The sequence below is a fragment of the Magnolia sinica genome, unplaced genomic scaffold (assembly GCF_029962835.1).
Source record: "Magnolia sinica isolate HGM2019 unplaced genomic scaffold, MsV1 ctg348, whole genome shotgun sequence".
Lineage (NCBI taxonomy): Eukaryota > Viridiplantae > Streptophyta > Magnoliopsida > Magnoliales > Magnoliaceae > Magnolia > Magnolia sinica.
Genome location: NW_026682814.1, coordinates 184535 through 210885, shown reverse-complemented (window position 1 = coordinate 210885; position 26351 = coordinate 184535). Strand labels below are relative to the sequence as shown.

The following is a 26351-nucleotide window of genomic DNA, read 5'->3' as shown; positions in this document are numbered from 1 at the left end:
GTTATCCAACAACCATTTACAAGTTACCTGAGGTTCTAAATAACCTTGCTGTCGACTCAGCGTCAAATCAGTTAGGTTTTTTTTAAGCCCATTTAAACTTTTAGCTTCCAGAATAAATACTACCACGAAAAAAAAAAAAGAAAAAAGATCAAGTGCTTCCTGGCCTCCTCATGGATAGATTCATCCCAATGGTCCCATGATGGCGACTTAATGAAACCATGGAAAACAACACCTCTTGATATATATATATATATATATATATATATATATATATATATATATATATATATATATATATATAATGTCCTAAATTTCTTTGTAATAGAGTTTGTTGATGCCAATAACATATGTTGGATCTTATTGGAAAATTTTAGAAAAATTCTTGTTGATTGTCGGACAGTTTTAAAGATTGCTACTCGATGGTATTGAGGATTCTTGGATGTCATCGACTGGTTATTGATGGTTGTTGATATCATCGAAGGTCTCATTGAAGAGTTGTGCATAATTGCTTAAGTGTGCGATTTATTTCCAATTTCAGTTGCAGTAACATATATACAGGGTGTAATTGAAATTAGGGTATAAATTAGGGTTCTTTAAATGTGCTTAAGGGTTTGAGAGGATTCTTAAGAAAAAAGATTCTTGGAGCTTTGATTGCTAAGATTTCATCTCTTGTAACTTCGTTTTTTTATAGTGCATTATTACTTTGTGCCGTAGTTTTTTCCCCACTTAAATTTGGAGTGCTTTATGATTGGTTATGTTTGTACAATCATGATTATCCAAAATTTTGGTGGGCCATGGCAAAAGAAAACATTCAAAACACTTGCGTGGCCCATAATATTTTATTTTCTTTTTTATTTTTTATTTTTGAAGGAAGATGGAAATCATTCCACCAAATCTTTATTGATGAAAGACTGGGATGTATAGTCAATCAGGCGGCCCCAACAAAAATGATCTAGACCTCGCCTGTATGATAGAACACATACACATCCACTAAAAGTTCACATTCAAAGTACTTGCGCTCACAATATAAATTCACCAACTTCTTTTTCGGACCAAGTAGTCTGCTCCATGGGGTAACCTGGATGAGTGGCTTGGATTTCTCACATTAGCATGTGTGGCTGCCCACGCAGCAAGTGCACCTGGCATATCTCATATAGCAAATGTACTGTGATGAGGAATCATATGAGACTCGACGTGAGGATGTGCATTCCCACTGCAAATTGGGAGGGTTGGATGAATGCGGTCATCGAGCCACACCAAAGCGTTTTATTCTCTGCAAATATGTCTGTAGAGAATGGAATTTCCATGCGAGTCTGAGGGCATTCTGGTCGTGAATGCGGATATCAGTGCCGTCGCTTCTCATTCTCAGTATGTACGGCTCAAATAATATTGGTTCTCACTTTAAGGGTCGAGTAGATTTATCTATAAAGTATGGTGGGACTCGTAAAGGTAGGGTGTTTTATAAAGGTGTTGTCCAGCGAATGACTACTCCGCGCGAGTTGGAACGAGATTTCAGAATTCTGGATCCGGGGTACATGCACAACAAGACGGAAGCGGATTGGCTGGTGTACCACACATCAGCCATATAGCTGCTGTGGGTACACGTCGTGCGGGCGCGCGGATTGGACACTGGCAAGGTCAGTCGCCAAACCGCTACTGAAGTTACGTCACCAAGCTATGTGGACCCACCATGATGCATGTGTTGTATCCATGCCGTCCAAACATTTGTAAAGATCGTTTTTTTGACATTACGGAGGGAATGAGAATGATCTAAATTTCAAGTGGACCCACCATAGAAAACTATGGGAGCAGTCACACCCACTGTTGAAACATTTATAGGGCCCACCGTGATGTATTTTTGAAATCCAACCTATTCATGAGTTAACATAGAGATAAATGAAGTGAAAACAAAAATATCAGTTTGATTGGAAACTATCGTGGCCCTTAAGAAGTTTTGAACCCCCTCAGAAGTTTGGAACGCTGGATGTCACTGTCCCCACTATTTTCTATGGTGAGGTCCGTATGAATTTTATATTTATCTGATTCTGTTTGTAATACCATAAAATGATATTTACAAATGGTTGGACGGTATGCATGCAACACATGCATCATGGTGGGGCCCATAGATCTTAGTGATGTCACTTCAATAGCCATTTACCTACTGACCTTGTCAGTATCCAATCCGCGCCCAGTGTAAGGTACACCAGCCAATCCGCTTCCCAACAAGACCGTTTCATCACGGAGGGCGGAGTGTGTGAGACCCTGGCCTCACCCAAGACAGTGCAGCTCTTATGTGTGTATTACATATCCATGCCGTTCACCCGTTTTCCCACATTATTTTATAACATTATCTTAAAAATGAAACAGATCCAATTATAAGGTAGATCATACCATAGGAAATAGTGTTGATTGACCATTAATATGCCACAAAAGTTTTAGAACATGCTGATATTTGTTTTTTTTTTTCCTTCCCTTCATCCAGGCTTATGTGAACTTATCAACAGAGTGGACCGTAAATAAATACTACAAAAACATTAAGGTGCTCCTTGAGAAGTTTTTAATGGGATCAATCACCACTTTTCTTATGGTAAGTTCTACCTGATAATTGGATATACTTCATTTTTTGGACTGCCATGAAATGATATGAAAAAATGAATGAACGGCATAGATACATAATACATACATAAGATGGGGCCAGGGTAAACCCTCAGTAGGTGCCACACCGTCTTCAGTGAGGCTGCGGTCTCACCTTATTCGCTCTTGTTATTAAATTGTATAAGTGTGCCCACACCTCGCTGATTCGGTTTGTTGGCTTCTCATGAATGGACCATCTACCAAATCTGATCCCGGTCATAAATCTTTGGCCATTTTGGTTGAATGCAGACAATCGTTCTGTACCTCTTAACGGCTGTTCATCCACACATATGAGTTTAAACAGTGGTGGATCCAAAAACTCTAATGGGCCACACCATTGGAGATGGAAACACTCACCGTTAAAACCTCTCTGAATTCCACCGTTATCTTTATTTGTTATCCCAACAGTTCATAAGGTTATTTACACGGATGAATTGAGATCACAAATATTAGCCTGATCTGAAACTTCTATGCCCCAGAGGTTTTAATTAATAGGATATAACCCTCACTATTTCCTGCTTGAGTTTAGATCAGCTTATTTTTGGGCATATGTCTCGGTATGAGCTGGCAAAATGGACGGAGTGGATGCTACATGGAAGTACTGACGGTCTGTTTAGCTTCCGTCAACAGGAACTTCCTACTTGCGAAGGAGCTGCGCGGTTACCCTGCCAGCGTCCATCGTGACCCACCTGGTGGGATTTGATTGGACTGGTGTCAGACTAAGAGATGGCCCGACAAAGCACTTTGAAAGTTGTGTGCTCGACCAAGCCATGTCAACGTAGCTTTCCTGCGGTTCGCTCGTGCCGTGGAAACAAAAACTATAATATTTATGGCCCTCGTCTATGACCATTAGACAGGTCGTGATGATCCATATTTAAAAGAAAAAATTGAAATTTATGGACGCATCTTCATTGATCATTTTCTATTGGATTTTTCTCGTGAATAAGCTTTCACTTGGAAGGGAAGAAAAATAAAGAAAGGAAAAAACAAAAACCTCTCCTCCGAGTCGTCTCAACGTCTTTCTACCGTACCTTTCCTCCAGGCTAATCCTAATGTTTGTGCTTTCCGCTACACACGTGTGAACTTGCGAGATCTAATCCACTCATCATGTGGACTCCTGCATGGATTGCCTGTATAAAATTCAGGCTGGTACATTCACTTGGCTGGCTTACCCTGTACAAAAGAAGGGAAGATTAAAACAAATTAAACTGTCCACTAGCTAGAAATCCACATTCAAAATACTTGCGTGGCCTGCAATATTTATTTTTTATTTTTTATTAAAGGAAGGTGGAAATCATTCCACCTAATCTTTGTGGATGAAAGACTGGGGTGTACAGTCATTTGGGATCCCAACAAAAAGGATCCGGACCTCGCCTATCATATAGAACACATACATATGATTTTACAGAAAAACAGTAAAAAATAAATAAAATAAAAAATAAAAACCTGGATGGCCCTTGAAGCGCGGCAGCAACATTTGATGTAAATTCACCAAACTCTTTTTCGGGTCGCTTAGTCTGCTCCTTGGGGCAACCTGGATGAGCGGCTTGGAATTCTCACCTGGCATTTCTCTGATAGCAAATGTAATGTGATGAGGAATCATATGAGACTCTACGCGAGTATGTGCATTCCGTTGGATGAATGCGGTCATCAGAGCCACACCAGGCGTTTTATTCTCTCCAAATCTGTCTGTAGAGAATGGAATTTCCATGCGAGTCTCATCTCAGGGCATTCTGGTCATGAGTGCGGATATCAGTGCCGTTGCTTCTCATTGGTCTGCATCACTTACCGTGACTCCCACTAACGATGTACGCCCAATTTGTCTCTCCCAAGTCCCAACTAATGCAAACGAGATAACATAACTTTTAACGTGTGAAATTTTTATGGATCTCACCATGATTTTTTGTTAGATCTACACCGTCCATCAATATTTCTAGATAATTATAGACCATGAGCCCAAAAATGAGTTAGATTCAAAACTCAAGTGATTCACATTACAAAAAACAGTGAAGATTGAAGAAGCTATCATTGCAACTTTCTCAGTGCCAGCTGTGAGGTTTATATTCCAGCTGCTAAGAAGTTTTAACAGATTATATTAGGATACGGGTGTTACACACCAAAATTTAAAATATCCCTAGTTCTAATTTATAAACTAAATTATGTGTTACTTCATCACATTTACATTTAATACATTATATTGTGAGGCGTATCTTATTAAGTTATGTACCTCATATCAATTTTACATTTATGGAATACAGGGGTTAGATCAAAACCATTCATAACCTCAGTTATTCAACAAAAAAAGAGAAAATTATGAATACAAGTAGTACAGTTTGTATGTAGTGAAAATTAAGTCTGTTTAGTAGCTGATTACTGGCTCAATTAATACTAATGTTGTTTAATAGCTAATAAATTAATTGGCCTATATAACGAATGGTTTAAATCATCGTACGCATGTAACACATGTTTGGTAATGTTGTAAAAAGGAAAGATGAAGGAAGCAGATTGCGTGGTGTGCCACCAATATCCGTGGTTTGTCGAGGTCAGCAAGTTTTGTGGACCCATCATGATGTATTTATTATATCCACACCGTCCATCTATTTTATGAGATCATTTTAGGTCAAAACCCCAAAAATAAGTCTCGTCCAAAGCTCAAGTGGACCACAAAACAAAAAGTAGTTGTGACAATTATTTCCACTGTTGAAACATTCCTAGGGCCCACCATGATGTGTATCTGTCATCCAAACTATTCATAAAGTTACACAGGCCTAGATGAAGGGGAGAAAAAACAACAAACACCAGATTGATCCAAAACTTTTGTGACCCCAAAAAGGTTTCAATGGTAGACGTACAATCCCTGCTTATTTCTATCTCATTGTTGGGCTCAAGCCTTAAAATGATCTCGCCAGACAGACGGACCATTTGGATATAATACATACATCATGTAGGCTCACAAAATGTGGCACACTAGCAATTCATTTCCAAAGTTGAAAAAAGGGTGTGGATCTAAGGCACATACATCACTCTAAGATAGGGCTGCAAGTCGTACGGGTTGGTCAGGTTGGTGCTCAACCCTAGCCCAACCCAAGGTTCTTGTACCTCAAACCTAACCTAATCTCGGGTTGGGAATTCTTAACCCAAGCCCAAACCAAGCGGGTTCGATCGGGTTGGTCGGGTGGATACATGCTAATATTTTAATGATTGTATTAATTTATTATATTTAAATACATATCTCATTTTTTATATTTATGATTTTATTAATTACATATGTAGTTATTTATAGTAAAGAACTTCATTTATTCTAAACAAACAAGCTAAAATATAGGACAACTACTCATTTAAAGCCGTGTTGTGTAGCACACAATCTATTTAGGAGAGAGAAATCCAACATTTCTTGTTAGCATGAGTCATCGGAAATGATGTGGACCGATGAGACCCAACAACACCGGAATATCTTATGTCTTCAAGACATACAATCCACACTTATTTATAATTTATAAGTTACTTATATATTGATCGGGTTCGGGTTGGGTCGGGTAACCCAAGACCTCAACCCGAGTCCCACCCAAGATTTATCGGGTTGGTGTTTGTATAGCCCAAGCTTGAGATCGGACTCGATACATCTTGCCCAAGCTCAACCCATTGTCGGGTCAGTCACAGGTCGGTCAGGTTCAACCCGCCCAACTTTCAGCCCTATTGTAAGCCCAACCAGTGTCCCACCCGTCTTGGTGTGGATCCGGGGTCTCACCTAATCTGCTCACCGGTAGTAGCATTCGCTCAAAATTCAAATTGAGCTTTTAGTGCACAATATTTTATTTTTTTGGATTAAAATACATTTCTTTCCTTTAGACTAAAATATACCCTTACAAACCTATAAATCAACGTAAAAAACCACAGGTCAGGCCAAGAAATATTTTACAAAGGTATAACATTTTTTAAGTCCTACCAAAAAAACCATCTCCTGACACATGACCAATTGCACGATCCTAAGTCCTTTATCAGGTGCCCGACGTATGGGCACTGGGCCAAATATCCATGTCCGGTCATCAGGTTGGCCACGTATTCTATGAAAACAGAGAGAGAGAGAGAGAGAGAGAGAGAGAGAGAGAGAGGTTTAAAAAATAAGTCTGTGAGCGGCCCACATGGGACGTAACTATTGTATATAGACTACCGGATGGCTGAAGGTTGATTAGAAAGAGGGGAAATCTACACCGTACCCAATGCCTAAAATATGTAAGCTTGTTGAAACAATCCACTCCATCTCTCAGGCCTTATCTTCAATTCTAGAAATTTAGAGTAAAGACTCGGTAATATAAACAACCAAGTGGGTCACACCATGCGCAACAATGACGATGGGATGCCAACTATAGATTGTGTGTGGGGCTACTATGGTGTGTATCTTTCATCGAACCGCTAATTAGATCTAAATTATGTGGATGAAGTAAATATACAAAAATTAGCCTGACTCAAATATCAGGCCGGCCACATTATGTGAACTAAAAGATTTTAGAAGTAGCTTTACATTTGTTCCAATGATATTGCCTGGTTGATATTTTTTATGAGTCAGATCTTTAGTATAAACGGCTCAAATAGTGGTTCTCACTTTAAGGGTGGAGTGGATTTATATATAAAGTATGGTGGGACTCATAAAGGTTGGGTGTTTTATGAAGGTGTTGTCCAGAGATGACAACTGTGGGCCAGTTGGAAAGAGATTTCAGAGTTCTGGATCCGGGGGACATGCACAACAAGACCGTGTTTTTACGGAGGGCGGAATACGTGAGACCCCGGCCTCACCCAAGACGGTGCAGCTCTAGCGTATGTATTACATATTCATGCCGTCCACCAGTTTTTCCACGTTATTTTATAACATTAACTTAAAAATGAAACAGATCCAATTATAAGGTTGCTCATACCATGGGAAACAGTGTTGATTGATCATTAATGTGCCACAGAAGTTCTAGATCATGCTTGTATTTGTTTTGTTTTTTTATTTTTTATTTTTTATTTTTTTGTTTTTCTTTCATTCCGGCTTATGTGAATTTATCAACGGATTGGACGGTAAATAAACATTACAGAAATATCAAGGTACACCTTGAGAAGTTTTTAATAGTAGGAATTCAATCACCACTTTTCTTATGGTAGAGTCTAACTGATAATTGGATCTACTTCAATTTTTGGACTGCCATAAAGGGATATGAAAAAATGAATGAACAGCATGGATACATAATACATACATCGAGATGGGGCCACGGTAAACCCTCAGTACGGGTCACACCGTCTTCAGTGAAACGGGTCACACCGTCTTCAGTGAAGCCGCGGTCTCACCTATTCCGCCCCCGTTATTATATTGTATAAGTGTGCCCATACCTCGCTGACTCGGTTTGTCGGCCTCTCATGAATGGACCAGCTACCAAATCTGATCCCGGCCATTTTGGTTGAATGCAGACAATTGTTTCATGTTCACGGCTGTTCCTCCACACATATGAGTTCTAAACTGTGGCAGATCCAAAAACTCTAGTGGGCTAGACCATTGGGGATGGAAACACTCACAGTTAAAACCTCTCCAAATTCCACCAATAATCTTTATTTGCCATCTCAACTGCTCATAGGGTTATTTACGCAGAGGTGAACTGAGATCACAAATATTAGCCTAATCCGAAACTTCTATGGCCCTAAAGGCTTCAATTGACAAAGGACGAAATTTACTATTTACTGCTGTGTGCTCTGCTTGAGTTTAATAAGCTTATTTTTGGGCATACGTATCGACATGAGCTTGCAAGATGGACGGAGGGGATGCCACATGGAAGTAGTGATGGTTCCCATATAGCTTCCGCCGATAGGAAGAAGGCGGTGTGGTTAGCCGGCCCTGCCAGCTTCCATCGTGACCCACCTGGTGGGATTTGATTGCACAGGCGTCGGAGTAACAGATGGCCCGACAGAATTTTCAAAGACGTAAGGTCGAGTATGTGCTCGACCAAGTATTGCCAGCTTTCTTGTCGTTTGCTCCTGTCGGGGAGACAAAAACTATAATATTTCTGTCTCTATATATGACTATCAGACGGTGGTGATGATACGTATTTAGTAAAAATAAAAATTTTGAAATTTGTGGACACATCTTCATGGATCGTTCCCGATTGAGTCTTTCTCGTGAACGAGGAAAGAAAGAATGAATAAATAAATAAATAAAGTCTCTTCTAAGTCTTCCCAGGACACCTTTTTTCCGGGGGAATTGACTGTACTGTGTATGGTCAATTTCCTAAAGAGATTCAACATTTTAAATATTTCATAGGTGGCTTCCACGTAAGCTTTTGAAAATTATTTGGATCAAAATGTTCTTATCCTTGTTTCAGTAGTTACACGGTTTTTTTGAGAAAAAGAAGTTACATCGTATTTTTATTTTTTTTACACATCCACACACACCCCCCACACACGCTCGCCGTAGTGAAATTTCACCACCTAAAAAGTTAAGTTGTATTTAATGCTAAGAAAGTGATGTGTACGGAGCTCTTTTTTGTGCATGGGCAAGGACCAAACTCATGAAGCTCACATTGATGTATGTATATAATCCATGCCACCTATCCTTTTTGTCGTGTCATTTTAGGGCTAGGGTCTAAATATCAGCCTGATACAGAGCTCGTGTGCTAACTTAGACACTGCCCAAGTTATAACTTTTTGAGCCCATGGCGAGTTGACCAATAAGGTGGACGAAACGGATCACCCCATTGTGGGCCTTAGGCTATTGTATCAATGGTTATCCTTTACCACATTACAACCATGACCCATATCACATGAGAACCATGACCCATATAACATGATAACTACGACCCTATGACAACCACGACTCATATAACATGACAACCACGACCCATGTCAACTATGACAACCACAACCCATATAGACTGCATTTTCTGCTCTATAGTCTATTAATATTCATTTTTACGTTATGGTCCATTTAAGATTTATATTTGAATGAAATTTAGTATTCGCGGTGTAAATAAATCATTTCATCTGATGGACGATAAGGATCTTATGTATGTTTACCCCATGTAGTCACCAAGTTAGTGCAAGTCACGTCATAGTCGTGCAAATGATATCTGTATGGTAGTATGTATGGTAGTATAAGTCGCATCAGGTGGTTGTAGTGCGGTAAGGGTCGTGGTTGTAATGTCGTAAGGGTCGTAGTTGTCAAGGGTCGTGGTTGTCATGCTATATGGGTCATAGTCTTCATTTTATAGGCCTTGGCTATAAAATGAGAACCACGACCAATATAACATGACAACCATGACCCATGAAAACTACGACCCATTACAACCATGATCCATATCACATGAGAACTACGACTCATATAACATGATAACTAGTATCCACGACAATCACGACCCATATAACTTGACAACCACAACCCATATAACATAACAACCACGACCCATGAAAACTACGACTCATTACAACCACGACCCATATCACATGAGAACCACGACTCATATAACATGATAACCATGACTCATATAACATGATAACCACGACCCATGACAACCACGACCCATATAATATAGCAACCACAACCCATGAAAACTACAACCCATTACATGACGGACCAATGAGATCTTGACGTGTGGCGTTACACTCGATATAGGGGTCGAGGAGAGAATGGGGTCGCGCCACGTGTCAAGTTAGGGTAGCTGAGGGGATGTCGTACAAGCACTCATTGATAGGCATCTTTAATGCCTACCACATGGCATGACTATATAAGGGAAGCCCTAACCCTTGAGGTCTTTCCTTCTGCATTTTTATTTCTTTCCATCTTCATCTCCTTGCTTCTCTTTGGACGATTTCTGACGTCCATTTCTTCTATAATCAGGCCAGTGACTTGCCCATTTCTTCTTTGGTGAGCTCCATTTCTCCCTCCTCCTATCTTTTTTCAATTTTCGAGTATCTTTACTCGCAAACACCATCTCCAGTTCACTGAGCTCGTGGGAGGGGGCCTTTGGCAACTATAGTGGGACGAGTTCTCACCTTAGGGTAATGTCGAACCCACCGTCGCAGCTGGTGATGATGGTGGAGTCCGACTTCCGGTCGTTGGTGTCACGTGTGTTGAAGCAGTCTCCTGCCCAGAGGCCAGTGCCTGTGGCCAGGGTATTGAATTTGTCCTCATTGTAGAAGACAACGCCCACACCTAAGGCGTCAAGCACATCTCTGGCTAAGGGCCCGGTGGCTGTGGGGTGCGACCCTTCCGGAGAGGTCGATTCAGAAGAACCTGATGATGAGGAGGGCTCGAGGGAGCCGGTGCCCTCGACCTTGCCTAAGGAAGAGTTGGCCTAGATCAGACTCGGATACCATGTCCCCGAGCCTGTGGTCCTCCGGCTTCCTTCACAGGACGAGCTTCCGAACCGACCTTCAGAGGGGGCCGTCGCGAGCTTCCAAGTTACGCTTCAATGAGGCCTACGGCTTCCTCTATAGGGAATAGTCAAGGGTTTACTAGCTTGCCCTGGCTTAGCCCCAGGACAGATGATCCCGAACGGGTGGAGGGCTTTGTTCGGCTGTGCGGTCCTGTGGGCTGAGCTAGACCAGCTCGAGATATTTGTGGACTAGTTCCTCCACTTATACCAGTTGAAGCCGAACAATCTTCAGCCTGACTGGTACTACTTATCTGCGCGATGGAACACTGGTAGGGCCCTTATAACCGACCCTCCATCCTCCAACAAAAATTGGAGAGATGAATGGTTCTAGGCCCTGGGTGTTGGGAGACAGCCGAGCCAGAATCGACTCCCATTGTCCCTCGAGCTTTCTCCGATCCAGGTCAACATTTCTGTTGTAGTAGTTGTCCTTTAATTGGTCAGTATTTACTGAAATCTGACCTTTGTTGCATGTGTCTTTTGTTGTAGTCGTACCCAAGCATCCTTCTCTGCTTAGCAATGGATCATTAACTCAGATCCGTGATTTGCGAGCGATCGAGGAAGGGAAAAGGTCTTAGAGGGTACTCCTTCAGCCCGATCTACTCCTCAAAATGGACTTGGACTCTGCTCTTACCGATAAGAACTTTGGCGAGATTTTCAACCAAGCTTAACGACTTAGAAATCTTCAAGAATTTTTTCTGACATGTTGCTCGTGTGTTGTTACGGAGATGCCTGAAGCTTGGCCTTTCATCTGTCCTCCCTCAAAGGTTCACGCGCCTCCTCGAGATAAGTCAGCGGCGCTAAAAAAGAAGCTGAAGTTCTCCTCCAAGGCCAAGGGGAAGGTCGGCTCCTCTTGCCCGGTTGTCTACGAGGTCGAGGGAGAGGGTACGGAGGTGGAGGCTCCTTCTGAAGCGGTGGGAACAGTTGTTCCTGAAGGCCTCCGCTGGGATTCAGGGGGTGTAAGTGCTATGGTTTTTAGCTCCTATAATTGTCAAATTTTGTAGTGTCAAAACCTCTTAGAATCTGTGTCTTGTGTAGCGCATCGATATATTCAAGATGGTACAAGGACAATGGTCTTTACTTCAAGAACTTCTAATGCAAGATTACATGTTTGAGTACAACATCAAGTGTAAATTCAATGTTTCAAGATTCATAGTTCAAGCTTCAAGTCAAGACAAAGTTCCTATACTTTGAACCTCAAGCTCAAGCTTCAATGTTAGTCAAATTCAAGTTACAAAAGGTCTCAAGTTCAAGCTTCGATATATGTCAAGATCTCAAGCTTCGTGAACTTTAAAGATCATCTATTAACCGAAGGAAAAGAAGTTTTAATGTTCATACATTATGTATAAGGTATGAATGACCCTAGATTGACCATACGGTAGGTCATTTTGAATACATAATTTAAATTGGATCATTTTATAAGTGCATAGACTGTTTCTCGACTAGTCTTGGACTATGTTCGACTAGTCCTAGCACTGGTTCGACCAGTCCTAAGTTTGTTACTGATTTTCGAAAATTTTTGTTATTTCCTCAACCAGTCCTGGAGACTGCTCGACCGGTCATGTGAACAGTGCTCGACCAGTCCTGCAGCCTCGACTCGAAGTCTAACAACTAATTTGAGTTTCACATGACCAGTCGTGGACAAGACTCGACGGGTCGTGGAGGCCACTCGACCGGTCGAGCAGACCCTACGACTAGTCGTAGAACGGCCTTATCTTATCACGCTTAAATTTTCAAAAGTCTGTCGGTTCTATGACCAGTTGAGAGGACCTCAGGACCAGTCGAGAGTGTGATTTCTACAACTATAAATAGAACACGAATTTCAGAATTTGATATTCAATTCAAGCAAAATCAATACGCCACTCTGAGAGATAAGTTAGTAATATTCTTAAGCTATTTAGTGCTCATTATATATTTTCTTTAATTAGCTTTCTTTGTATTTGATTTTGTATTCTGCATTCTAATTTTATTTAAAAGAGGGATTGAAGTATTTCCATTTCTTAGAATCAAAATCAAATCAAGCTAGCCCAAGGTGATTTAATTTAAAATCAATCTAGATCTTAGAACCATTTCAAAAGTGAGTGTGGACATTGAAATTCTATGTTGAACTTCAACTCCGATTTAGTTCTTCCGGGCTGCATCAAAAGGAGAATATCCAGGTATTTTATAGCTTTGTAAATTCTTTATTTTGGTTTCATTGAGATTCTACGAGAAAAATCTCATTGTTTTGGTTTGTCTGAGGTGATCCAGAAAACTCAGAGTGTGAGGTTTTTGAATTGTGTAAGCCCACTTGAAAGACACAATTGTAATGAAAATGAAAATGAAGAAGATCTTCAAGATGCTTATAATGCCCTTTACGAGGAGAGTTGTAAAATTGTTGTTAAACTTAAACTTCAAAAACAGTAGTTTTCAAAACTTCAAGAAAAATTTAATTCTCTTATTTTAGAAAAATCTTACATTTTAGACTGTTTAGAAAAAACTAAGGGCGACTTAGATTTCAAAACCTCCCAAGTTGAAAACTTAAAATCTGAAAATGAAAAACTAAAGCTTGAAGTCTCTTCACTTTTGAGTTTAAAAGATACTTGGAGGTATGCCCAAGGTGATCCTAAGTTAGAAAAACTCTTATCTGGATTTAGAAAATGTGGCGACCGATCTAGTTTGGGCTATGACAAAACTATTCCTCCCAAACATAAGAATACTCCTCCTAAGTTTGTGAAAGGAGAGTCTTCAAACTCAAAAGGGAAAAGTCTAAATCAAAATCATCCTAAAAATGCTAAAACTTTTCAATCCTTAAAACCTAAAAGCAACCATATCAACTATAAAAATCAGAATCGTAATCCTTTAGCTGAGAAAATTGTTGATTTACTTAAGGAGCTCTTAAAATCTAACTCAGTAGGTCGGTCTTATAACAACTACAAACATACGAAGATATGACTTGCTTGGTTGCTCCTAAGGTTACTTGCTTGGTTGCCCACACTGCTTTCAAAGCTACAAGTCATTCAAAGTGGTACCTATACAATGGTTACTCTAGACACATGACAGGTGATAAAGGTATATTTACCAATCTTAAAGATATGACTGATGGTTCAGTCACATTCGGTGATGGCAACAACTGCAAGATTATTGGTGAAGGTATGGTTCAACTTTTTAGCATTCCTTTATTTGAGAATGTTTTATATGTAGAAGGGTTAAAACACAACTTATTAAGCATTTTTCAAATATGCGAAATTTACTAACCAAGGGTGCGAAATTTTAAATAAAAATGGTTCTGTAATATTAACTAGTCGCAGAACATCTAAAAACTGCTATATTGTAAGTGATTCTACCTCATCTAATTTATCCTGTTACATGGTTCATACCGATGAAACCGAGTTATGGTATAAACGCCTTGGACATATACACTACCGCAACTTATATAGATTGAGCAAAAGAAAGTTGGTAAGAGGCTTACTCAAAATACAAAAAATAGATAAAATATGTGGCAAATGCTAGATTGGCAAACAAACTAGGAGTTCTCATAAAAAAGTAGACTCCAATGCCACATTTAAACTGTTCAAATTCTTTTATATGGATCTTATTGGACCAACTAGAACAGAGAGTTGAGATGGCAAGAAGTACATTTTGGTAATTGTTGATGACTTTATCAGATATACTTGGGTAGTCTTCTTAAGAGACAAATCAGAAACTCTCGATGAAGTAAAAAGGGTACTTAGATGTATCCAAACTAAAAAAGAGTCTCAAGTCTATGAGATCCGTAGCGATCATGGATCAGAATTTGAGAATAGCGGTTTTGAGAAGTTTTGCAGTGATCAGGAAATATCACATGAATTCTCTGCGCCCAAAACACCATAACAAAATGGAATAGTTAAAAGAAAAAATAGAGTGCTTCAAGAAATGGCAAGTGTAATGTTAAATAGTATGAAGCTCCCTAAAAATCTTTGTGCCAAAGCCGTAAATACTGCTTGCTATATAATCAATTGTGTTTACACAAGAAAAATAAATGGTAAAATGACTATGGAATGTGGTTTGATAAGAAGATTATTGTCAAATACTTTCAAGTTTTTTGCTGTAAGTACTATATTTTACGTGACTGAGAAAATCTGGGCAAGTTTGACACCAAAAGTGATGAAGGGATATTTTTAGGGTATGCTCTGAATAGTCGAGCATATCGGGTTCTTAATAAGAGGACTGGTGTTATTCAAGAGTCCATAAATGTGGTTATTGACGATCACTTGAATACATATGTCTTAAGTTCAGAAAATGATGAAGTATTTCTAATTAATAAACTAGATACTTCATCAAGTCAAAATAACACTGAACTGAGGACTGTTAAAGACCATCCAAATAATCAGATTCTTAGAAACCCTCTCACCGGTGTGTGCACTTATAAACAGTTAGAAAATATGTATAATTACATTTGCTTTACATCTCAGATAGAACTGGCTAACGTAAAAGAAGCTCTTACTGATGAAAACTAGATAGTTGCGATGCAAGAAGAGCTCAATCAATTGGTAGAAATGATGTTTGGTACTTAGTTCCAAGACCTAAAGATAAACAAATTATTGGAACTAAATGGATTTTCAAAAATAAGTCTGATGAACTTGGTAATATCATTAAAAACAATGCTAGGCTGGTTGTACAAGGGTACACTCAAATTGAAGGCATCGATTATGATGAGACCTTTGCCCTAGTAGCTCGTCTTGAATCAATCAGACTATTTATATTTATTACATGCTTTACAAAGTTCAAAATATATCAAATGGATGTAAAGAGTGCTTTCTTAAATAACGATTTGCATGAAGAAGTGTATGTTGAACAACCAACGGGTTTTGAAGACCCTGAGATTACGAATCATGTCTACTGCCTGAAAAAGGCACTCTACAGTTTGAAACAAGCTCCCAGGGCATGGTATGAAAAGTTGACTAAGTTTTTGTTAAGTCATAATTTTCTAATGGGAAGTGTTGATAAGACTCCGTTTGTTAAGAAACATAATGATTACATTTTAATAGCGCAAATTTATGTTGATGATATTATTTATGGATCTACCTGTGCGAACATGATTGTTGAGTTTGTAGATCTTATGAAATCTAAGTTCGAAATGAGCATGGTTGGGGAATTGAATTATTTCCTAAGGTTGCAAGTTAAACAGCAACCTGATGGTTTCTTTATTTCTCAAACCAAATATACTTTAAACTTGTTAAAAAGTTCAGATTTGAGAATTGAAAATTTTTTAATACTCTTATGAGTACTATTTTGAAACTCTCAAAGGACTTTACGGGTAAGAGGGTGGATCCTAAACTATATCGCAGTATGATTGGAAGTTTGCTTTATTTAACTGCAAGTATACCTGATATTGCATTTAGCATATGAATTTGCACTAGATATCAATCTGACCCTAAAGAGTCACATTTAATTGCTGTTAAGCACATTTTGTAATATGTCGCTAGTTCAGCTAATATTGGTCTCTGGTATCCACATGATACTAGTATTCAATTAGCTGGTTACACGGATGCTGATTGGGCAGGTAACATTGATGACCGAAATCAACCAGTGGTGGTTGTTTCTATGTTGGTAATGTTTAGTTTCTTGGCAAAGTAAGAAAGAAAGTTTCGTATCGCTCTCAAATGCTGAGGCTGAATACATTGCGGCAGGTAATGCATGTACTCAGCTTATATGGATGAAAAGAATGTTAAGTGATTACGGAATTGCATAAGATTCTATGGTTTTATATTGTGATATGCCAAAAACTTTTTCATAACCCCAAGTGTAGGGTCGCGATGTAGTATTAATCTAGGTAAGACCGAGGTCGAATCCACAGGGACTGATCTTGTGTGTCTTCTGAAAGCAACTAGAACTGGAACTAGAAGATGATGAAAACCTAAATCTGGAATATTTGAGAGAATAATTGTGAGAGATTTAATAAAAAAAAACTTATTAAATTCAAAGGTGTTAAACTAGGGTTTCCAAGGATTCACTTGTAGAGATCAGAGAGATCTATACTTGATTCAAGGATACAACTAGAATCAGAGTCCCATCTTATCCAATTGGAAGATATCTCAATAAAACCAAATCTGAATTTCCTTTGACCTAAGTCTCAATGGATGAGAGGTGTGAAAACTGGAAGTGATTCCATCACAAAACCATGCCCATAAGACAAGACAAACAATAGGATTTACCAATCCCACAACCAATCATAAGAGAATCATGAAGATTAAAAGGATTCCATCACCCAATCATGCCCATAGGACTATAATCAAAGATAGTTCAACTTAAACATGAATCAAAGCAATAGAAAACATCTCATCACACTACAAGCTTCACCTCTTAGCCTTAGCCAAGAGGTTTAGCCAACCATAGATATGATTGAACAAGAATCTCTTAATAAAAGCATAAACATAACTAAGGAAATGGAAGAAAAACTCTTGGCGACGGCTTCTCCACACTTTAGCTCTACTCCACAAACCCAAGATGATGCCTAGGGACGTCCTAGGGACTCCTATTTATAGTTTTACAGCACCTCCTCTCGCACCGACTTGGAAAATTCTAGAAACCGCCTTAAATTTATGCATTTTTTCAAAATAGACTTCACTCTATGCAATTTCACTGAATGACCTAGAGTTTCAGAATATGTTTCTTCAAGACACTTTTAGGAATATATTTGTTTTTCAGGACAATTTCAGGATTCCTTTTCAATCCTTCAAATAGTTGATTTTCTTCATTCGTCACTTGGTTTTCTTGGATCTTGAGCATGTGAATTCTTCAATCTTGGCCTTATAAGATCCATCCCTTGCCTTGGTGATTCTTAAGCATCAAATCCATGCTTTTAACATCATTTTCAATCCAAGCTCTTAAATTCACCTTACAAAACAAACATGAATAAAATAAAACATTAAGCATTATTATGTTCATAAAATCAAGATATATATGGGGGATAATATGCAATAATTAACCCTCAACAGTGGTTGTAAGAGATGGTATGCATATTCCCTAAGGTAACATACACTGTGAACAGTTGTGTGCTACTAGAAAAGCTTTGTAGGCCCTACCATGATGTATGTGTATTATTCATACTATCCATCCATTTTTATAGATCATTTTAGTGAATGAGCATAAACTCGAGGTTGATTAGGATATCAGGTAGGCCACACGACAAGAAACCAGTGATTGGATGTCCACCATAAAAAACTTGGTGGCTACAAAAGTTTTGGATCAAATTCATGTTTGTATTTTCTCTTCATTCATGACTTTGTGGCTTTATCAAGAGGTTGGATGGCAAATACACATTACAATGGGTCCTAGTAAGTCTTTAATGGTGAGCTTTCAATTACATAATGGTGTGATCCACTTGAGATTTGGAACGACCTTATTTTTGTGCTCATGCCCTAATATGATGTGAAAAATGGATGGACAACATGGATAAGACACATCTATCATGGTGGCCCCGTGGAAATTATTTAGTAGCACACACCACTGACATGAGTGCTGCTTGCTACACTATGCAATCTGGTTTTAAAAAAGTAATGCAACTTTGTTGCATCCCCAGTGTGTGAGTGAGACCTGAGCATGGGGCACACTTTGATGTATGTATTGCAAAAACCTGAGCATGGGGCACACTTTGATGTATGTATTATATATTTGTGCGAGAAATAGTAGTCACCGTTATGTGGACACGGTTTTTATGGTTTTTATGGTGGCCATTTGGTGACCAATGTTTCTTGTGACGTGGTCAACCTAAGATTTGTATCTTTCTAAATTTTTTTGGACAATTAATGAATGTTAAAAAAATAATAATAAATAAATAAATAAATATATAAATAATAAATGGACTAAGGGCATAAATATATAAAGCATACATCGAGGTAGGCCACGGTCCGGTCCCACCTACGTCACCGATTCTGGGTGGCAGCCACATGTCCTTGAACTGGAGACGGGCGTGGATTAGATACTGACAAGGTCAGTAGCCAAATAGCTGGGGAAGTAATGTCACCAAACACTGTGAACTCCACCATGATGCATGTGTTATATCCATACCGTCCATACACTTGGAGAAATCGTTTTATGGCATGACAAAAAGAATGAGATAGATCTAATGTTCAAGTAGACCACATCATAGAAAACAGTGGGACAGTGGCATCCACTGTTCAAAACTTCTTAGGGGCCACAAAAGTTTCCGATCAAGCTTATATTTTGCTTTCACTTAATATATCTCTATGTTAACTTATGAGTAGGTTGGATCTAAAAAATACATCATGGTGGGCCTTATAAATGTTTCAACGGTGGGTGTGACTGATCCCACAGTTTTCTGTGGTGGGTCCACTTGAACTTTAGATCTATCTCATTTATTTTCTCATGATATAAAATGATCTCTATAAATGGTTGGACGGTATGGATACAACACACGCAGCATGGTGGGGTCCACAGAGCTTTGTGACGTCACTTCAGTAGCGATTTGGCTACTGACCCTGTAAGTATATAATCCGCTTCCGCTGAGCAACTCAGTACGGTAAGCGTACTGAGAAAACACAGTGGGCCCCAATGTCATTCATGCATTGTATCCACTCCGTCCATCTCTTTTAACACATAATTTTAGGACTATATCCCAAAAATGGAGTATATCCAAACCTCAAATGGACCACACCACCAGAAAAAGTGTGAATTGAACATCTACCGTTGAAATATTCTTAGGGACAACAAAAGTTTTAGATCAAGTTGATATTTGTGCTTTCCCTTCATCCATGTCTTTCTGATCTTATGAACAGGTTGGATGACAAATAAACATAACTAGGGGCCTTAGAAATTTTTCAACAGTTGAAATCAATACTTCCACTTTTCCTAGTGGTATGGTCCACTTGAGCTTTGTACATGCATCAATTTTGAGTTGAACCCATAAAACGATCTAGAAAAACGAATGGACGGTGTGGATACAACACACGCATCATGATGGGGTCCACAGAGCTTTGTGACGTCACTTCAGTAGCGATTTGACTACTGACTCTGTAAGTATATAATCCGCTTCCGCTGGGAACGGGACGCGGATTTCGCATGAAGTTCCTGCGCTGGGAACTAGGTGGGGGCTACTGTGTTGTTTGTGAGAAATCTTCTCCTTTCATCCATTCTGCGTTTTCATTTCCGGACGTGACGCGAAAAATGTACCGCATCCAAATCTCAAGTACGCCGTACTAATGGAAATTGTGGTCAGGAAAATTCTTACTGTTAAAACCTACCTGTGTTCAAAAGTGATGTCCTACTGGGATGAACTGAAATCACAAATATTAACATGATTAAAAACTTCTGTGGCCCACGAATATTTCAACTGTGGATGTTCAATTATCACGTTTTCAGCCCATTAGAGCTTTGGAAACGGTTAAGTTTTGGCATTATGTCCTAAAATGAACTAAAAAAACGGATGGACGGGGACGATTTCTCACAAACATCACAGTGGGCCCCACCTGAGTTCCCAGCGCAGGGACTTTCCGCGAAAGTCTTTCGCAGGAAATCGGCTTCCCGGAAAACGCAGCCTTTCTTCCCAGTGAAGCGGTATTTTGTAAATTGTTTTTTATTTTATTAAAGAGCTGTGCTGATGTCAGTACAAATGACGTGGACCAATTAAATTCTAAGATACGGGGAGCAGGGTGCGCCGAAACGGAGTATCCGCGCTCATACCAGCTACAAGAGCTACAAATATTGAGTACAACTCATCACTGCATTCCTGTTTTTTCTTCTTCATCATCGCATCTCCTATCCACATAATGGAATTCCCACCTTCCAATCTCAGGGTATTATGGTCATTTATCCTCTTCCATGCAATCTTTCTCTCGTCCACCAACCCCTGCTCACCCTCGGTATTTACATTGAAAAATGAGACAGATCGACTCGCATTGCTCGCATTCAAAGATGGTATTTCCGAAGATCCTCTCGGAATCTTGAGTTCATGGAACGATTCTCTCCATTTCTGCAAATGGGTGGGAGTCACCTGCAGTCGCCGCCATCATCAAAGGGTCACGAGCTTGAACCTCAGGGACCACAGCTTGGTGGGCTATTTATCACCTCACATTGGAAATCTCTCTTTCCTGAGAAGAATCGATCTCTGCTCCAACAAATTCAAAGGCGAAATCCCTCGAGAGATCGGCCGTTTGTTCCGTCTTCAGATTCTCAACCTGACTGATAATTCACTCCAAGGAGAAATTCCATCCAATCTGAGCCACTGTTCAGAACTCGTAGCCATTAGCCTCGAACAGAATCAGTTGGACGGAAAACTTCCCACTGAGCTTGGCTCTTTGCCAAAGCTCATTGCTCTTAACCTCCGCGTCAACAATCTCAGTGGAAGCATCCCACCTTCGTTGGGGAACCTTTCCTCTCTCACTACTCTTTATCTAACATATAACAATTTTGACGGGCAAATTCCAAACCAGCTTGGTCAATTGGCAGGCATTATCTTTTTTGGAATAGGTGCAAATCAGTTATCAGGTACGATTCCACCATCCATTTATAATCTCTCATCCATCCAACTGTTTAACGTGGCAGCTAACCGGCTACATGGAAGCATTCCCCCCAACCTAGGCCTTTTGTTTCCACACCTGCAACAGATTTATGTAGATATAAACCAATTCACTGGAACGCTGCCAATTTCATTGTCCAATGCTTCAAGTCTCGAATTAGTTGATTTTAGCTCCAACAGTTTTAGTGGACATGTGCCTTTGAATTTAGGAAGTCTTTCGGGTCTCTACCTTGTCGATATCCACAAAAATCAGCTTGGAAGCAGGGAAGGTGATGACCTGAGCTTCCTTACTTCACTGACCAACTGCACCCGTCTGGAACTTATAGGTGCAGACAGTAATAATCTGGAGGGTGAGTTGCCCAGCTCCATTGCTAATCTCTCGACACAGCTAAAGACTCTGGTTTTAGGAGATAATAAGATATTCGGAACCATTCCGCAAGGAATCGAGAATCTTGTCAACTTGTATGCTTTGGATCTAGGAGTGAATTTCATGAAGGGTACTCTTCCAGATGCTATTGGGAAGCTTAACAAGTTGCAAGCCTTTTTTCTCCATCGAAATAAATTTTCAGGGCAAATCCCACCTTCAATTGGCAACATCACTCGATTGAGCTATCTTGAGTTGGATGGAAATGATTTCCATGGAAGCATACCATCTAGTTTTGGAAATTGGGGATTTATCGAAAAAATGTTCATTGATGAAAATAAACTCAGTGGTAACATACTCAAACAAGTCTGCGCAGCTCAAATCAACCTGTCTCGTAATTCATTCACTGGGTCTCTCCTGCTGGAAGTTGATAACTTAGAAAATATTTGGCAAATGGACGTCTCAGAGAACAAACTATCAGGTGAAACTCCAGATACATTGGGAAAGTGTCAAAGCATGGAGTTGCTTTATAGGCATGGCAACTTGTTTCAAGGAACCATTCCAGAGTCTCTAAAGAATTTAAAAGGTATCAAAGAGCTAGATCTTTCGCACAATAACTTGTCTGGGCAGATTCCCAAATATTTTGAAGAATTTCATTTCTTACAGTATTTGAATTTGTCATTCAATAATTTCGAGGGTGAAGTGCCCAAAGGAGGAATCTTTAGAAATGCCAGCGCAATTTCAGTTGTCGGAAACAGCAAACTCTGTGGAGGTATACCAGAACTACAATTGCCAGGGTGCCCTAAGCAAGCTTCTAAGAAACGAGGAAAGCCTCTTGCTTCCGGAGTAAGAGTCACAGTCATTACTGTGGTTTTATCTTCGTTTCTCCTGTCGTGTATCATTGCAGTTCTTTATTGGAGAAGAAATTCTCCAAAGAAAGCTTCTTCTCCATCTTCCACACAGAATCAGTCGTTACAAGTTTCTTATGCAGATCTCCTTCAAGCAACAGATGGGTTTTCGTCAGCTAATTTAATTGGTGCGGGAAGTTTTGGTTCTGTATATAAAGGAATTCTAGAATGCTTTGAAACACTTGTTGCAGTGAAGGTACTCAACCTTCTACAGCAAGGAGCTTTTAAGAGTTTTGCAGCTGAATGCGAAGCATTAAGAAACATCCGGCATTGAAATCTTGTCAAGATCTTAACAGTTTGCTCGAGCACCGATTTTAATGGCAATGATTTCAAAGCTCTAGTGTTTGAGTACATGCATAATGGTAGTCTGGAGAAGTGGTTGCATCCAAATGTAGGTGAACAACCTCAACTGAGGAGTTTGAATCTTACCCAGAGGCTAAATATAGCCATTGATGTGGCTTCAGCATTAGATTATCTTCATCATCATTCCAAAATACCAATTGTTCATCGAGACCTAAAACCAAGCAATGTTCTTCTCGATGATGATATGGTTGCCCACGTGGGTGACTTTGGTTTAACAAGGTTCCTCTCTGAAGCTGCAGAAGGTTTCTCCCAAAATCAAACTACCACATCTGGGATTAAGGGATCGATTGGGTATATTCCTCCAGGTAAGGTTTTCAATCCATTTTTTTTTTTTAATTCATTCATCTTGCAAAATGATTGGTAATTTCCATATAATAATATTATGGTGAAGCTTGTTAATAACTATATGCATAAATTGATATAATCGATGGATATTTTTAGATACATTAATCTCTCTCTCTCTCTCTCTCTCTCTCTCTCTCTCTCTCTCTCTCTCTCTCTCTCTCTCTCTCTCTCTATATATATATATATATATATAGTTATCTAATGTCTTAAATTTGTTTGTAATAGAGTTTGTTGATGCCAATAACATATGCCGGATCTTATTGGGAAATTTCAGAAAAATTCTTGTTGATTGTTGGACAGTTTTAGAAGTTGCTACTCGATGGTATTGAGGGTTCTTCGATGTCATCGACTGGTTATTGATGGTTGTTGATGTCATCGAAGGTCCCATCAAAGAGGTGCGCAAAATTGTTAAGCGTGTGATTTGTTTCCTATTTCAGTTGCAATAGTATATATACAGGGTGTAATTGGAATTAAGGTATAAATTAGGGTTCTCTAAACGTGCTTAAGGGTTTGAGAGGATTTTTAAGAAAAAAGGTTTGAGCATTTCTTCTTGGAGCTTTGATTGCTAAGATTTCATCTCTTGTAACTTCATTTTTTTTTTATAGCGTCGTAATTTTTTCCCACTTTAATTTGGATTGCTTTATGATTGAATATGTTTGTACAATCATGATTATCTTGTTAAATTTCTCTTTGTGTGCTTGATGTGAGCCCAAAATCTGAACGGTCCATGTGATGTAACACCCCATGAAACTTCTAGCGCACAACTTTTACCCTGATCCAAGCTTTTGGTGGGCCATGGCAAAAGAAAACAGTTTCCTCTATTGATTACATCTCTCTTTGCTATGGCCCACCAAAGTTTTGAACCGGGGTAAATTGGTCCTTAGGGGTTTCATGGGGTGCCGCATCACATGGATTGTTCGGATTTTGGGCCCATGATATGTGTGTAAAGGTGTATATGTGTGCGGGTGAGCATGTGATTGACAGCATGCACTTTTGTGAATGGTGGTGATCATGTGGTCAAGGTGATTTGATGGGCCTCAACAATTCTTGGTAGACCCGCTTATATCCAAGGGTACACAGTGGTTAAATGTTGGGTAGATTGGACCCCACATGGATTCACACTATAATAAGGTACCAACAATTGTTACTAGATTATTTCTCTAGCCGTGATACACTGTTTGTGTATGTGTGTGAAAAGAATGGATTTTTTATCTATTTATAGGATATTTTCTTAGGAGTACTATTTGTTCTGACAAACCATACACTCATAATACAAAGATTGAAGAGAGAGAGATATATGTTTAGCAGGGCTCCTTATTCTCAGGTATTCTAAATTTTGGAAAAGGTGGAAATGTTATTTATTTAAATGAAATATTCCCTTTCTCCCTCTCAATATCTAACCACTATTTTTATCTTTCTTTAAATAGATGCCTAACATTCAAATATGTGATATTTGTAAATCGTAGAGTATGGGATGGGCGGTAAGGCGTCCACACATGGAGATGTATACAGTTATGGGATCCTTCTACTCGAGATGATCACTGGAAAACGACCAACTGATGACATGTTTAAGGACAATCAAAGCCTTCATCAATTTGCAAAGTCGGCTTTTCCAGAACAAGTTATGGAGATTATAGATCCAACACTTCTCTTAGAAGATGCTGAAGCTATTCAAGACAATGAAAATCGTAACAATTTGAGAAATAGAATACATGATTGCTTGGTTTCATTGGTCAGCATTGGTGTATCATGTTCTGCAGAATCGCCAAAGGAGCGAATGAAGATAAGAGATGTTGTCATTGAAATGCATGCAATTAGAGACTTATATCTGGAGGTTGGGATTCACCGACAGAGACAAAATAGGCCCCTATTGTTAGGTGAGGGTTCATCTTACCTCAGTAACTACTAAGATTAGATTAGTAGTTACATTGAAGAAGATTCCGACATAAAATAAAATTGCTTGGTATTTTTCTTAAGAAACTCTAGATATATATTGTTTAGTGTTGAATGTAAGGGGAAGATGTTTTCTTCTTCTTCCTCTTCTTTTTTTTTTTTTCTTCCTTTCTTTTATCTTGTTCTAGATAGAGTGTGATTGTATTATAAATATAATAAGAGAAAATGCTTATCAGAATAAAGAGAATATTGCGTACTAAGACACTGAATCCTTACAAAATTTTATATAACTTATTCCAAAAATACCATTATAATCTTACTAAGTATTTATCAATGGCTTTGCCTGATGATCTGGAAGGTGTACGCTGTGCATACACACATGCTAAAAGTAGAAAGGAAAAAAAAAATTCTAAAGATTCTAACCGGCTTAATTATTAAGTTTCATTGTCTCTGGACGTTACTTCTCGTCAGGCAGGTCCACTTTAGAGTAGGTGGGCCAGGCATGCATGAAAGAGGTGGATATTAAAAGAAACAGTACCAATAGCCCATATCAACATGCATTTGTTGGGTTCCCGATGCATCTTACAATGTCACTGAAAAGAGTGTCCAAGCTATTTTGGGCCTGGCCTACTTTTGTGGGCTTTGAAACTTTGATTTGGGTTGGGCTTGAGCTTTTCATATAATCATTGGGCCAAATTTGGGCTAAATTCCTGGTTTGATTAGTGTATAGTTGGGTTCAACCCAGGAATGCAGCTCGATTAAGGAACGAGCATTGATGGTGCTCTAGATTCTGCCCATTCTCACTTGCTCTTGCCGTATTTTCCGTACAGGGAACATTCGTGATAGGAGAACCTTATTTATGAACTAACTCAATGGGTTTGAACTCATAGCCCAATGGCATACAACCTGTGTTTCAACGTTGAGGTCATGAGCTCAAGTCTGGCCTATGA

At 39.2% G+C, this 26351-nt stretch overlaps 1 long non-coding RNA gene and 1 pseudogene across 1 annotated transcript; one reads left to right on the top strand and one right to left on the bottom strand.

Moving 5' to 3' along the window:
• Positions 1-636: 636 nt before the first annotated feature.
• Positions 637-24312, bottom strand: LOC131236246 (uncharacterized). The gene is made up of 2 exons (XR_009166649.1): positions 24133-24312; positions 637-725 (listed from the first exon to the last, which is right to left on the bottom strand). It is a non-coding gene; the product is annotated as an uncharacterized LOC131236246 (long non-coding RNA).
• On the top strand, positions 20728-25775 carry LOC131236243 (probable LRR receptor-like serine/threonine-protein kinase At3g47570; annotated as a pseudogene).
• The last annotated feature ends 576 nt before the right edge of the window (positions 25776-26351 follow it).